We start from the raw sequence: 12,443 nt of genomic DNA on the forward strand, positions 1-12,443 counted from the left end.
GCAGGAGACTGACTTTCCTTGAAGTTTTCGCCTCAAATACCGCCATCACGCAAGTGTGCATGGCAGACGTTGATGGAATCATACTTTGGTTTTCGATTAATGCCCTATAAGGAAGGGGTAGATAGCTGGGTGATGGTGGTACATGCCTTTTATCCCAGCACTCAGTAGGCAGAGACTGGCAAAACTCTGAGTTTGAGGCCAGCCTGGTCTACAGAGTGAGTTCCAGGACAGCCAGGGCTACACAGAGAAATCCTGTCTCAAATTAAAAAAAAAAAAAAAAAAAAAAAAAAAAAAAAAAAAAAAAAAAAAAAAAAAGGCAAAAGCAACAGCAACAGAAAAGGAAAGGGTGGTGGACAGCCCATAGCTCTCCAGGCAGAGCTCCTGAGACACTTGGGAATAAAATGCACACAAAGACATGAACCTGAAAGACATTTACATACAAACTTTTCACTAGAGAGTCCAAGCCCTTGATATTGTCCTGGAACTCACTCTTTACACCAGGCTAGCTTCGAACACCATCAAGAAGTGCAAGGATCAAAGGCACGCGGCACCACCACCCAGCCGCCTTTGAGGTTCCTGTGGTAAATGCACCTCTTTTCACTGGTTCTTAGGCATGTGGCACCACCACCCAGCTGCTTTTGAGTGCCTGTAGTTGAGGCACCTCCTTTCACTGGTTCTTTGTGGAGAGCAGCAGAGCGGGAGAGGCATTCGCCATGACAAGATGGCGCCTACTTCTGCTGTAACTCCTGGTAAACAACTGTTTGCGCATGTGTGTAGAGAACTGTTTGCGCATGTGCGTAGAATGAAAAGACACCGAGTCACGGCCCATCGGGGCGTCACGTGGGGTGATGAGCGAACAGCCAATCATGGACAGACACGCTGCGCTGTGGGTGGACATGCCGCACTGTGGTGTATATAAGCAGTGCGGATTATTGGCTCGACCTGTTTTTCCCTCTGGATGAGGACAATAAACGTTGCTGCAGAAGGATCCTAGTGTTCGCGTGTCTTCTTCCCGGAGAGAAGACTGCACGGGCCACAGCTGGTGCCGAAACCCGGGACGCCAGGAGAGCCTTACAACAGCTGGTAAGATTCAGAACTACAGGACAAGGTAAGCTCGGAGAGGCATGCTGCTTGATTTTAATTCCTTCGACCCTTCCTCAAGGTTAGAGACTGTGGCCGAAGCCGCTCGGTAATCATGCTAGTGGTGCTTGTTAGATGTCTATTTGACATTTGGTACATTTCTTGCCTGGAGGATGAAAAATTCTGTGCCTCTGTAGGTTGGGACAGAGGGCACTTGAAGAGTTACAAGATAACATGTCAGAAACAGAGGGGAGAGTGGGGGCTAGCCAAAATAAAAGAGAGAGAAAAAATGAGAGAGGGGAGGCTAGCCAAGATAAAAGAGAGAGAAAGAAGAAAAAAAAAAAGATATACCCAAGAGTACAGGCCCTTCCGCTCGACCTGCGGAAGCGAGAGATAAGAGAAAGGACGCCCTGGGAGAAAAAAGTAGAAAAAGAGATAGAGCTTCGAGATGGAAGCCCCTCGAGCCTGATAGCTCTGAAGAATTGAGCCCCTCCAAGGAGGAGGACTTAGAGGGAGAAGTGGCTTGCTATAAAGAAGAGAGGTATCATCCAGATAAACATTCGCCGCCTCTCCAGAATCGAAAGCAAAAGGGAGCGAGAGATCAGAGCCACAGAACGCTTTATGCTGTCCTGCCTGCTCTTCCAAGTGCACCCCCGCTATACACTGATAGACACTGTTCAGACTCCTTTTTATCTAAAAGAGACAAGAGTAAACTCTTGCGTGCCTTTCCAGTGTTTGAAGATACTGATGGTGGTCGTGTCCATGCTCCAGTAGAGTACACCCCCATCAAAGAGCTTGCTGAGTCAGTCAACAAATATGGGCCTGATGCCAATTTTACCATTATACAACTTGAAAGACTTACAACCATGACAATGACGCCCAATGACTGACAGAACACAGTGAAGGCTGCGCTTCCTAGAATGAGACAATACATAAAATAGAAGGCCTTGTGACATGATGCCTCCCAAGTTCAGGACAGGGCTAATGCCAATGCGGAGGGCAACGAAAGGTACTAGACCTTTGACTTGTTGATGGGACAAAGACAGTTAGTTCATCTATAACCAAACGAACTATGATTGGGGAGCTTATAGCCAGGTCTCGACAGCCACTATCAAGGCGTGGAAAGCTCTCTCGAAAAAAGGTGAGGCGGGAGGACATTTGACAAAAGTTGTATGGGGCCCTCAAGAGCCATTTTCTGATTTTATGGCCCGGATGACTGAGGCGGCAGGTAAAATTTTTAGAGACCCAGAGCAGGTCAAACCGTTAATTGAACAGTTGGTTTTTGAAAATGCTTCACCAGAGTGTAAGACTGTTATTACCCCGAAGAGAGATAAAGGGTTGACAGACTAGATAAAAGTTTGTCAAGGACTGGGGGGTCCACTTACCAACTCTGGCCTCGCCACCGCTATCTTACAAAGTCAAAAACAGTCAGGGCCTTCAGGTCACAGAGTGTGCTACAACTGTGAGAAACCCGGTCATTTGAAAAAAGACTGCTGTGTCCCCATAAAATAGAGGGTACCAGGTCTTTGTACCAAGTATAAAAAGGGCTATCATTAGACAAATGAATGTCGTTCGGTTAGAGACATTCAGGGGAAAATTATCCAACATGATCAGGAGCCACAAGAAAATGAACCTGACCCCCCAAAAAATGGGTTTCCAGGCCCCAGATCCCAGGGCCCAAAAAGATATGGGACACGAGCCAACATTCAGAGAGCCCCTGCCGAGCGACAAGAGGCTCCGCAGGAGTGGACCTCTGCTCCACCTCCCAATTCTTACTGATGTCGCACATGGGCGTACAGCCTGTGCCAGTCACCTTTCAGGGTCCTCTGCCAGAAAGAAGCGTTGGCCTTGTGCTGGGACGCTCATCCCTTACCTTGAAAGGCCTTGTGGTGCACCCTGGCGTGCTTGACGAAGATTACACTGGAGAACTACAGGTTCTCTGTTCTTGCCCACAGGGCGTCTTCTCCATCTCCCCGGGAGATAAGATTACTCAGTTAATAGTCCTCCCCAACTTACATGATTGTTTCCCCTCTACGAGACTGCCACGGGGCACCCACGGGCTTGGCTCATCTGAGACAGACTTTGCTCATCTAGTGGTTGACCTTAAGACCAGGCCCACGTTACAGTTGTCTATAGAGAGAAAGAATTTTACCAGTATACTGGACACAGGAGCTGACAAAAACATTATTTCTTCCAACTGGTGGCCTAAGACATGGCCTATAACCCAATCTTCCCACTCTTTGCAGAGATTGAGATATGAGGCCAGCCCTACAGTCAGCTCACACACCCTGGCGTGGCATGCGCCAGAGGGCCAGACAAAAAACTTTACACCTTATGTACTTCCTCTTCCTGTCAACCTATGGGGGAGAGATGTCTTACAAGACTTGACCAATACGTTGACCAATGAGTATTCTCAACAAGCTAAAGATATTATGAAAAAGATGGGATATAGAGAAAGAAAGGGTCTTGACAAGAGAGAGCAAGGAAGATTGAGCCCAATCTCACAAGAGGGCAGTCCAGGAAGACAAGGCCTGGGTTTTCCCTAGCGGCCATTGAGGGTTCAATGCCCATACCCTGGCTTACTGAAGAGGCCGTGTAGGTTCCTCAATGGCCCCATCCTCTGAAAAGCTGAAAGCTGCTACAAGGCTGATTGCAGAGCAGCTACAGCTAGGTCATTTAAAACCATACACCTTGCCCTGGAACACACCCATTTTTGTTATAAAAAAGAAATCGGGGAAGTGGAGACTTCTCCATGATCTAAGAGCCATTAATACACAAATACAGCTGTTTGGCCCTGTTCAATGAGGCCTGCCACTACTCTTTGCTTTGCCTAAACAATGGAAAATCTTGATATTAGATATTAAAGATTGCTTTTTTCCATCCCTCTGTGCCTCCAAGATAGACAAAGGTTTACATTCACCCTGCCCACTGTTAATCATCTTGAACCTGATAAAAGATATCAATAGAAGGTCTTGCCTCAAGGCATGGCCAATAGTCCCACCATGTGTCAACTGTCTGTACAAATGGCCCTTGAGCCTGTTAGAAAACAGTATCCCTCCTTACTATATTGATCCATTATATAGATGATATTCTTATGTGCCACAGGGATCTGGCTGTTTTGCAAACCTCATACCCCTTGTTGTTAAAGCCCTTAAAACAGTGGAGCCTACATATTGCTACTGAAAAGGTCCAAATTTCAGAGATTGGCACCTTTTTAGAGACAATCGTTTACCCAGAAAAGATAGTTCCTCAGAAACTGGAGATCCACAGAGATCATCTACATACTTTGAATGATTTTCAGAAATTATTAAGAGATATAAATTGGTTAAGGTCATTTCTGAAAATACCCTCTACAAAAATTAAAACCTTTGTTTGATGTCCTGGAAGGAGATACTCATATTGCCTCCCCTAGGGCTTTAACGCCGGACACAAATCATGCTTTGCAGCAGGTTGAGAGAGCTCTACAAGAGGCCCAGCTGCTGCGAATAGATGAAACTAAGGCCTTTGATCTATCTATCTTTAAAACTAAGAGCTTGCCGACTGCTGTCTTATGACAAGAAGGGCCCTTGCTGTAGATTCATCCTAATGCTTCCCCTACAAAAAATCATTGAATGGTACCCAGACGTGGTCGCACAACTCGCCCTCCGGGGGGTTAAGGCCACAGTCACCCACTTTGGTAGAGAACCCACAGCCTTGATAGTGCCCTATACTGCCCATCAAGTTCAAATTTTAACTGCTACCTCTGACATTTGGGCGGTGCTAATAACCTCATATAATGGTAAGATAGACAATCATTACCCCAGACACCCTATCCTTCAGTTTGCCCTGACTCAAGCTGTGGTTTTCCCCAGAATAGTCTTTCCGGAGCCCCTACCAGAAGGAGAGGTAGTTTATACAGATGGGTCTAAAACAGACATAGGTGCCTATGTAGTCAATGACAAGGTTATAACTAAACAGTATAATGAAACATCCCCTCAAATTATAGAGTGTCTGGTGGTGTCTGAGGTTCTAGAGAAATTTTCAGGTCCCTTAAATATTGTTTCAGATTCCTCTTATGTAGTAAATACAGTTAAAGTGTTAGAGGTCACTGGTCTTATTAAGCCATCCAGCAGACTTGTGGACATTTTCATTAAGATACAATCGGCCCTGGTCAACCGAAGATCTCCTATATTTATAACCCATATTAGGGCACATTCAGGATTGCCGGGGCCCATGTCCCGCGGAAATGATTTAACAGATAGAGCCGCTAGATTGATTGCTGTGACCCTCTTGCCAAGGCTGGAATCTGCCCGAGATTTCCATAAAAGGTTCCATGTTACAACAGAGACATTACAACAGAGATTCCATTTGACTAGAAAGGAAGCAAGAAACATAGTAACTCAATGTGGAAATTGCTGCCAATTTCTGCCTGTGCCTCATGTTGGGATTAATCCCAGAAGAATTAGGCCATTACAGATTTGACAGATGTCACACATGTTCCTTCCTTTAGAAAATTACAGTATCTACATGTTTCCATTGATACCTGCTTTGGAATCATCTTTGCCTCCCCCCTGAGTGGAGAGAAGGCAGCACATGTCATTCAACATTGCCTTGAGGCATAGAGTACTTGGGGACAGCCCAAGATTCTAAAAACTGATAATGGCCCAGCCTATACCTCTCAAAAATTTAGACAATTTTGTCACCAGATGGGAGTGACTCATGTGACAGGTCTCCCCTATAATCCTCAAAGACAAGACATCCTAGAGCAAGCCCACCGTACGCTCAAGTCATATTTAATAAAACAAAAAGGGGGTACTGAGGAGGCTTTGCCCTCGGTGCCAAGAGTAACCATCTCTATAGTACTCTTTACTCTTAATTTTTTAAATTTAGATGATGATGGGCATACGGTTGCCGATCGTCATTGCTCGGAACCTGACAGGCCAAAAGAGATGACAAAATAGAAAGATGTTTTGACCGGTCAATGGAAAGGCCCAGATCCTATTTTAATAAGATCCAGGGGAACCGTTTGTGTTTTTCCACAAGAAGAAGATAACCCGATTTGGGTACCAGAGAGGCTAACAAGAAGAATCGAGGCGAAGGAGGGAGGATCACGACCGGCCCTTCGAGACTCAGATCCTGACCTGCCTGCTGATGCTGTGGCTGTGCCCGTTGAAGTTTCTACTCCAGAATTAGACTGCCGAGTTTGAAGAGACTGAGGCTTGCCATCGCACAAGTGAACTCTACACGTCTGGATCTGTCGTTTACAGAAAGATTCGGTTCCTGAATTTTTTCAGCCCTTTCTTATTTTAAAGAATGGGTGGGAGTCAGCCTGTTTGGTACAGCCCTATGCTGCGGCCTGGTGTTTTTGCTCTGGTTGATCTGTAAGCTCAAAACCCAACAAAAACGTGACAAGGTAGTCATTACTCAGGCACTTGTGGCCATTGAACAGAGAACTTCTCTCGTGGTATGGTTGTCCATGCTACACAAATCATAAAACCTCTTGCCGTCTTGTTCCTCCCCTGGCCAACAGCGCCTTTGCTAGCGACCGCCCAGCAGGGTCAGAGTAGACGAGCTACGCCAGCTCCAGGGTACCCAGAGACGGGCAACCTTCCCCAAACACAGACCAACCTAAGACACAGAGCCCCCAGGCGGGGGGGGGGGGGGGGGAGGTTAATCCTATGATGGGTAAGGCTACAGGTTTGATGCAGAATGACCTAAGACAGGGGCCCTGACAGAGCGAAAACACTCTCTGACTTGCTATATTTGGCCTTCCCTTTTAACTAAAACAAAAGGGGGAGATGTGGAGAGCGGCAGAGCGGGAGAGGCATTCGCCATGACAAGATGGCGCCTACTTCCGCTGTAACTCCTGGTAAACAACTGTTTGCGCATGTGTGTAGAGAACTGTTTGCGCATGTGCGTAGAATGAAAAGACACCGAGTCACGGCCCATCGGGGCGTCACGTGGGGTGATGAGCGAACAGCCAATCATGGACAGACACGCTGCGCTGTGGGCGGACACGCCGCACTGTGGTGTATATAAGCAGTGCTGATTATTGGCTCGACCTCTTTTTCCCTCTGGATGAGGACAATAAACGTTGCTGCAGAAGGATCCTAAGTGTCCACATGTCTTCTTTGAGGTCTTCCTCCCCAAAGCCTGGACAGTAACGCAGCGTTATGGAAGCGGCTACATTCAGTAGCTCCACCTCCATTGCAAGAAGGAAGTTTCTGATTGGACTGTTATACCGACGTAGTTTGGGGGAGGGGTTTGCCCCAAGTATTTTACCTGTTGCGGGAACAAAGGAATCAGCATTAAATTCAAGATGGCTGAGTGACTAGACCTCGTGTTGTCTAATGTTTTACTTCTCCCACGTGGGTATGGTACAGTATTGGCTAGCCTACCTCTTCTTATCTCCTTTAATCTTTTCCTGTCCATTTCTTACTCCTATTTCAAGAAGGACTCCTTTAATCCTTTTCATGTTGGTTCTGATTTACAACACCACTTCTTCCTGGAGAGAAGACTGTGCGGGCCACAGTTCTTGAGCTTGTGTTCATGCATTGACTGGCTGGAGAGGGGACAATGCGTGAGTAGAAGACTGGGGATCCCAGCCCCATGTGAAACTCATAGAGTTTATGGGGCTGGTGATTGAGTCAAGTCAATGGCCATTGACTTATTCATCAAGGCTATGGAATAGGACCGCCATAAAGGGATCCTATTATCACAAGGGATTTGGAGAACTTCTGAGCTGATGAAGAAAAGTGGGACACTCCCCAACATCTGCCATCACGACCCTGTGAGACATCACCTCTGCTCTCCCACACTTCCCAAGGTGACAGGTAGATACATTGAGAGTGCTCCCTGGTTTCCATGAACTGTGAGAGTGTATTCATAGATGGTGCCCTGTGAAGTGTGGGAGGCCCAAGATTGCCTCTGGTTCTGAACTGGAGGCAGTGCTGTGGCCTGGGCCTCCAGCTTACCGAGTCAGCAACCGCAGTGTCCCGGATCAGAATTAAATAACAGCTCCTCACTCACTGTCATGTGGGGAGTTGTTTGGTGTGGAAACCCCTACCCACATTGGAAGTGGTGTGAGCAGCAGTTTCTTTAACAGGTTATAGAGTTGCTTGAACACAGCTGATGAAATAAAACATCACTTGAAATTACAGATGAGGCTGCTTCCCATCAGCAGCTGCCCCACGCTGGGGAACGGAAGGAAGGCCCTCCCTGCAGCATAGAAGGTCTTGAGTTGACAGGTGGCTGTTTAAGGGTTTGTTGTTGCTGAGACTGCTGACAAAAGCCAGCCCGCAGTCATCCCCATTACTATTGGTACAGTGGTCATTTATTACTTGTTACTGATGAAATGAAACCATGATCCCACCATAAAGACACAGGCTTCATCTTGCAATGCCATCCGAGTCCAGCTGAGCACACCGCTACACCTGTGTAACAGGATGAGGCTCCCCTCAGATCCTTCGCCCAACACCAACAAAGTGGACTTCACAAGGTAGCATCCAGACATGCGGCTGGCTGGTCCTGCAACCCTACCCTGACCTCTGCTCCCTAATCAGAGTTCCCTGAGCTCACAGCATGAATTGTGAGCTGGGTACAAGTTATTGGTCTTTAGAAGTGGATTCAGGGACCAGGAGTGGGAACCCTGGGCAAGTCAGGAGCATGTCACAGAGAATCCAATGCCAGCATGCATGCTGAGTTGGGCACAAGAGTAAAATGTATCTTAAAATTGCCCACTCCACACCCAGGAATGTAGCATACTTGTTTATGGCATCCACATACAGTCCACACTCATGGAGTGAGCTGGAGAACTTCTGGTTAGTGGCTGCAGAGAGCCTGGGCTGGAGCAGGCAGGCCACACCTGCACAGTTGGCTGGCTCCTGCAGCCATGACCTGGGCTCTAGAAGGAACACAACACATAAGGGAATAGAAGTGACTGAGCCAGTGCTTGTGCTTTGAAAATACCCCATCATTTGGCGGTGTGCAGGGTTCTGTGGAGGTCGGGCTCACTTGCTAGTGTGATGAGATGTGGAATCACCTGGAGACAGGCCTGTAGGATGGCTGAGGTGCCATGGGCTGACATTCCAGGCTGTATAAAAGGAGACGAGAGTGGGGCACCGGCATTCTGCTTCCTGGCTGAGGATGCAATGTGAGCAGCTGCCCCAAACTCCTGCTGCTAGTTAAATGAGCCCCTTGTCTGTCCAGGTGCTTATGTTAGGGCACTTAGTTACATAGTAACAGGAGATGTAACTAAGACAGGCAATGCTTCCAGTCCAGCTTTAGCTGGAGTCTGAAACAAAACCAAATATCCATGCTCTGCCTGATGATGAAAATGCTTCTGCATGGCCATGGATTTGATGCGATGGTTAGTTGGATGGTTTCCTGACCAAGGTACCTACAACCCAAGGATGTATTATTGCACACTTCTGAATCAAGAGTTTCTATTAGGAATGAGGTTTTTTTTTTTATAATCAATAAGTTAAATAAGAACACCCCAACACTTAACGTGATTCATAGGAGTGAATTCCCACTACTGAATAGCAAGCACTTCTCTCCCCTCTGCCATCCAGATCCTTCTCCTATTTGTTGTTGTTGTTGCTGCTGCTTTACTGTGCTTAGCTGTATCTGTCAGGACCTTACACAGTGGTCCCTCCTTTGGAGTACTATTCCCTCAGGAGCCTGCATGATTTGCTTGCTCACTAAATTTAGGTTTCTTGCTGCAATGTCACTGGCATGCTGTGATCCTCCCATGATGACTGTTATGTGGACCATGTCTTCCTGTAATTCATATGCTGAAATTCTAGCCTTCAGGATCTCAGGAGACGTTGCAGATATAAAATTTGAAAGCAGAATCAGTGCAGATATGTTAAGATAAGTTCAGACTAGAGAGGAAGTATCCCTATTCAAAGATAACTGGGGTTTGATAAGAGCAAGGGGTGAGTATTATGGCTCAGTCAGTAAAGTGCTCGCCTTGAAAGCATGAGGACCCAAGTTCAATGCCAAGAACCTACATAATACAAGCTGGGTGTAGTGATATGTTCTGGAAGTCTCAGCTCTAGAGATTCCAAGACAGCAGATTCTTGGGTCTTGAAGGCTAGCCAGACTGTCCTACTTAGCAAGTTCCAGGCCACTGGGGGACCCTATCTCAAAAGAAAAAGAAAAAGAAAGAGAAGAAAAGGAAAAAAGACCCAGCACTTGGAAGGCAGAGGCAGGTGGATTTCTGAGTTCGAGGCCAGCCTGGTCTACAGAGTGAGTTCCAGGACAGCCAGGGCTACACAGAGAAACCCTGTCTCGAAAATACAAAAGAAGAAGAAGAAGAAGAAGAAGAAGAAGAAGAAGAAGAAGAAGAAGAAGAAGAAGAAGAAGAAGAAGAAGAAGAAGAAGAAGAAAAAGAAGAAAGAAAGAAAGAAAAGAAAAAGAAAAAGAAAAAAGAAAGAAAAGGAAAAGAAAAAGGAAACAAAGAAGCAAAGAAATAAAGAAATGTGCCCAGTGCTTGAGGGACAATGTCCAAAGTTGTCCTCTGTCTTCTACATACAAAGGCATATATGTGCACATGCACACTTGCATGTACACCCCCACACACACACGCATATACATACAGGAGAGAAATCTGGACAGAGACATCCATGAGTAGGGAACAGCAAGTGAAGCCAGAGACAAAGCTGGAGTCAGCTTTCACAGAACCGAGAAGAGCACCAGCACCAGCAATGTAGTCAAGGCTAGCGCTCCCTGGAAGCCTCTGGAGGGTCCTGGCAGCAGCACCGTGATCCCTGGAGGGTCCTGGCGGCAGCACCTTTGATCATGCACTTCCTGCCTGGGAATGGAGGCAGTCTCTCTGTCCAGGGTACCCAGTCCACACAGCTTGGTTAAGAGCAGTGTAGGGAATGAGCGCCTTCAACCTGAAGAGGTCGGCACAAGACATCATCATTATTTATTTTTATTTGTTACTCATTACAGGTAGTTGTGAGCCACCATGTGGTTGCTGGGATTTTGAACTCATAACCTCCTGAAGAGCACTTGATCCTCCAAGATCAAGGTGCTGCTGCCAGGACCCTCTTAACCACTGAGTTTTGTTTCTTTCCACAGGACCAGCCCAGGCCTATTTGGGTTCCAGTCAGAAATGCTCCACACTACCCTACCAACCAAGAAGATGGCCCACCCCTTGCTGACAGAAGAAGAACTGAGGAGGCAGAGGAGGCACCACCACTGGGCAAACAAGATCTCCTGGCAGGGCACACATGACTTAGTGGCAGCCGCCCAGGCCACGTTCCTACCACAGGCCCCCTCTTCTCTGCTCTTATGGCTGTCTTTGTCTTTCTTCATTCCTAACCTTCCCAATAACCACCAATAGACATCCTTTGCTAGAAAGGCCTATAATGGACACAGCAAAATCATAGGAACCCAGGACTGCCCAGGATGCAGGGCCAGGAATGAGATTCCTCTACACCCCGATTCTATCTCCACTACTCCCAGCCCTTTCCTCTGCTTTCTTTTACCCACAATGCAGGCTACTGCCTCCAGAAGGCCTCCATAGATGGAGGCTGCAGATTTTGGAGATGCTGAATTGAATCCGCCCCACCCGTCAAGGTGGCACCATGCTCACCAATGTTAATACTCATTTTCAGCTTTCCATTAGTGATCCCTGGGACAAATGGTGATGAATAGGAGTTATGGGTATGCTCTACCCTAATAGCTATGCCAAATACCCAGTAGCCAACCTTTACATCTCCCGCCAGCTTGTCCATGCCTCCAAGTTGGTCTTTACCCAGCTTAACATTCTTTACCAGGAGAATCAAACTCAAAAGGAGGTTCAAGCCACCCTCTGCTGGCTACAATGTATCCAATATACAGCTGGCCTACCCCTAGCCCCTCCCCATAGCTCTCCCAATGCCTTTTCTTCCATACTTCCTCCTCCCATCCACTACTGGCAGCTGTTCCCATTAACTGCTCACTTCATGAACCCCGTGGGCCTTATCCACACAAAACTTACAAAACATCCCTCCTTTTAATCTATCCTCCCCCTTTGCCTCACAGGGCCTCTCCAAGGTCCCATCCTACACATTGCTGTAACATCACCATCACTGTCACCAAGCCAGTGTGTGTTAACCATTCCCCCTTGCTCTTCTTGCAACATTACCAGTTTCTGCATTAATCCCCCCTTTCAAGGTTTCTGCACCCCTGTAATAATTGTTCCCCAAGTTTATCTCTTTGAGCCCAAAGAATGCACTTTTACAGCTGGGAGGGGACCGAAAGACAAGGGAGGTCTTCATCCCTCTGCCCATTGGACTGCGTGAGTCTCACCATCTCACTGGGCGCCATGGAGGCCGCTGGAGCAGCCTTCGTCCAAACACTCCATCTGGCTGTCCATTTCCAGGATAAAC

This window comes from Mastomys coucha, unplaced genomic scaffold (assembly GCF_008632895.1).
Source record: "Mastomys coucha isolate ucsf_1 unplaced genomic scaffold, UCSF_Mcou_1 pScaffold6, whole genome shotgun sequence".
Classification (NCBI taxonomy): Eukaryota; Metazoa; Chordata; class Mammalia; order Rodentia; family Muridae; genus Mastomys; species Mastomys coucha.